The sequence below is a fragment of the Oreochromis aureus genome, linkage group 8 (genome assembly GCF_013358895.1).
Source record: "Oreochromis aureus strain Israel breed Guangdong linkage group 8, ZZ_aureus, whole genome shotgun sequence".
NCBI lineage: Eukaryota > Metazoa > Chordata > Actinopteri > Cichliformes > Cichlidae > Oreochromis > Oreochromis aureus.
This window is the reverse complement of record NC_052949.1, coordinates 6,698,437-6,702,633: the sequence shown is the minus strand read 5'-3', so window position 1 is coordinate 6,702,633 and position 4,197 is coordinate 6,698,437.

Genomic DNA, 4,197 nt, shown 5'->3' with positions numbered 1-4,197 from the left:
CAATCCCGAACACTGAAAAATTAAGGATTGGGAGTAATGAAACAATCTCTGTAATGCTAATACTCTGTTCTGCAAAAGGACAACTTGTGCATAAATGAACCACACCAGAAACACTGACAGAAAGATTTGAGTGATGTCTTGCGAATGTCCGGCGAATGGTCTGGGATCACTCGTGCATATGATGACCTCTTTGTATCAAACTTTGACCACTGCACCATTGTAACGGTGGTCATATGTGACAGAAAATAAGGAAAAGCTCAATAGGCAGACTTTACTGTTATAAGCACACACAGGTGTATGCACAACAGGGAGCTTCAGTTTTTGCTCCATGATATCTGTTGTTGCCATGGCATTCTACTGCATCTGCTTATATTGCCATGGAAACACAAAAGTGATGACTGGCATTGGGGCTGTAAGTGAAATGGGTCAAGAGCACCTGCGACGAGTCAAACAGTGAAATGAAATCCGTCAGCAGGCTTTACGGGATGACCACAGCAAACCCGGCTCAGCCCGAGCTCTGGAGTCACAGCTGGAAAAAACTCTTAACCTCTTAACAAACAAAATGTGTGTCACATTAACGTGTTGCTCCACTAAAGCACTCACTTTGATGTTCAGATGTAATTCTGCTAGGTGACTTAGTGGTGACAGGAAACTCTGCATTGTAGACAAGTCAGACATATTCTCTGAAATAACTGGGGTGTTGTGCATTTTGTTAAATGAAAGAAAACAGAGATGAATAATTGTCTGAGAAGCTTGTAATCAGCTGTGCTCAGCAAACATTTCCTCTCGAGTAATTTTAACTAAGTGAGATCAATCTTTTGTGGGCCACTGGCTGAACACGACTGAGTGCACCTGAATTGTTATGACTCATTAACCCACTTTAAAAAAACGAGTCATTCACCGTCGCCACCAAGAGGTTACGAAGAAGAACAGCTCTGACTGCCAAGGCTGTGGATTTAAGCCCTCCAACTCTGCTGTGAACCTACTGAAACACAACAGATCATTTTCCATGGATAATTTACTTTTCACTGGTGTGCTCTGTGTATAATTATTGTTTGGATAAACAGCCCCCTTTCTGCGCCTCTAAAAATCCCAGGTTCTTGTATTTAAGAGTGCTGCATTAATAGCAAAGTAGCTCCATCTTGTGGTTCTGTGTAACCATTTGAGTCAACACTTTGCTTCAGTACAGTGCAATAAAAATGATATTTTGGTCTATCAAACCAAATAGATTGGCTTATGTTTTTTTTTAATTAACTTAAAATTCAGATCCTAAAATCGCATACAGTTGAGCTGTTTTAGGTTTTGCTTCAATTAGAAGGGACATATACATTAGCAGGAGCTAAATATAGTCACAGATAGCCCCCCAGGGCTGCACAAACAGGCTGTTACGAGCTTATGCTGACATCTAGGGGTGTACTGAGCTAATACTTCTGTTAAGATGTGTCAGACATATTCATTTGGAGGATGGTTGGAAATAGCTGAAGATGTTATTACACCAAGACGAACTTTTCTGATCATATTATAATGATGAACACAACCTGTGCCAAAAAAAACCCTTAAAATACAATAAAATCAAACACAAAATAACAGAAAAAAAAAATCTCCATCAGATTAGAAGTACATGAATGAGTTTAATTAAACATAAAAATAAATTAAACAGAGAATATATAGTAGATATTTCTCTGCTAAACAGGTGTTTCATTCTACACAATTATTGCAGTTATGAAAGACTTCTTGCGTCTGTTCTTGTGACAATGGAGCTGAATCATCCTGTTAGAATTAGTCCGTATTGTTATTATCCCACATATAACAACACAGAGCAGCCACGCCTTCAAATGCACTGAAGAAATGCTTTTTAAAGGTAAACAGTACTAATGTTTACCATCTCTGCAGAGTTAATGCTGATGTAGAAGGGAGCCAGGTCTGCACTTATCGAACATTAAACAGAACGCAAGGATTAATTCTTTACATTTCAAGAGTAGACAGAAGTCTTGTTTGGAAATTTTATGGATGACATCATAGCAATCTAAGATGAGTTGCCGTATTGCCACTGCGCAGCCCACAGAAACATAAGGCCCCTCTTTCTCAGCACTCTGTCAGGCACCACAGCCTCCAACACTGAGCTGGCATGCCTGTTCAAGTGTCCTGTCTGCTTCTTCCTGAAGTTGAAGGTGATTTCTTTAGTTTTGAATTTGTTCAGTGGACTGTTTTCTGAACTCTAAGCTGACAATTTCAGGTCCAAACACTGTAGTATCCTGACCACATTTGATTATGGTATCATTGGGGTGGGCAGCACTATACAGGAAGTGTTTTGAGGAAGACAGAAATCAGTTCAGTAGCGAGAACAAGCAAAATTATATTCACAAACAAAAAATAAATAAATAAGTAGAGCATAAGAAATACTGACTATTTCCACACTTTTCCAGTTTTGTGAGAGTTTGGACCACTTGAGTGTTCATAATTAGTAAGATTTTGACTTTTTGATATGGTTTCTTTCTTTCATGTTCATTTCAATAGTGTGTTTGAGGGTTAATTCTTGCTTTTGGGGTTAAGGTTAGCAAACTAGGTTTGTGTTAGAGTTATGGTAAGGGTCTGTTGTATAGTAGAGCCTGGTTTCATGGCAACACATGAAATGGTCATTAAAAACAAAAATAATAACTAAAAATAATTACACAGTCATCGGGAAAGTGGACCTCTAAAAAGTCACAACCATTGTGTTTAACCCAATTCAGAATCTTTTTCTAATCCCAACCCTACCCAAGAAGATCCATGAAATGAGCCCCACTATACCCTCTGCCTCTTCTATGTGGATACTGACTACCTGTTTTAGGACGTTAATAGAAAAATATTAGGACCCTAAATTATATTCACATTTAGACTGTGTCCAGAAATCAATCATAAACTCATGTTAAGTATGGACAAGCGGTACTTGTAGTGCTTTGAAACTTGTTCAAAAAGGTTCTAAACTGATCTAGTTTTAGCATCTCACAAGCCGTACTTGAAGGCAGCATCGTCTGCGTGTACAACTACCATCATTCTCATGTCCAGCTCCCGTCTGACGGCTGGCGGGGTGTGTCTGCTGGAGATAGCGGTGGCGAAATGGACCAGCGTCAAGTGAGCATCAAACAGACAAGATAGTACCGGAACTTGAACCTGTATTGATGAAAAAATAAAAGTACTGGCCTGTCTTTAACTGTAATTAAACTTTTAAATAAATGACATCAACAAATTTGCAGTGTGTGAGATCACAATTTAAACTAAACTTTTAAAAACTTAGATTTTTGTGCTACATGTGCATTAGAGTTCAGTACTTAGTTAATAAGAACTCACATTTAATTTTTCTTTTCACTTGAAGGGTGTGTTTGAGGTCATTGCTCTATGCAGGACAGTCAGTTGTTACTGCCGAGACAGTGGAGATACGGCTTGAATCACTGTCCCTACCAACTGCAACCTCTTCCTTTGGAGTACAACAAGGGTTATTAAGAGATCCTCATATATTCTTTGCAGAAGTACGTTTCAGGATTTAATACTGTTGCACAAAAAATAAAATGAAACTGAAACCCTACTGCAGATTCTTTCAGAAAAATAGAATCTTCCAAAACTCCCACTAATATTCAAGATGTCCTTTTTTCTACATAGTTCTGTCTCAGTAATCAGGTTTCCTTGTTTCTGAAAGGTAAAGACCATAATGGGCTGCAACTATCTGTTGATCTCCCCACACAAGAAAAATTACATTTTAAATAAAGAAAAAATAAAGTAAAAACAATAAAAATAAAAATAACATTTAATAAAATGAAATGAGACCTGAAACTGAAAAAATACCGCCCCCCCCCCTCCCAACTACATTTCTACGAAATATTAAGTCGCCTGAAAAAGAACAATAAAAACTAAAAGACCACAAAAGAAAATGTAAAACTGAAAAACGAAAAAAGCAAAAAAACACAAACAACGATCAAACTGAAATAAATCTATAAATAAGAAAAAATGACGAAAAAAAAAAGATGTTCAATGTAGGGTTATAATCTAAAATATATGCAATTGAAAAAATAACATAAGAAAATTAAATGATAACTTTCTAAATCTGGTATTTGATGCTGAAAAGTAAAAAAAAAAAATGAACTGCAAAAATAAAGAACAAATCAGTTTTTAGGTTTTTTATTCAAAGACATGTATCTTTTACTTTGAAAGTGTGACCGG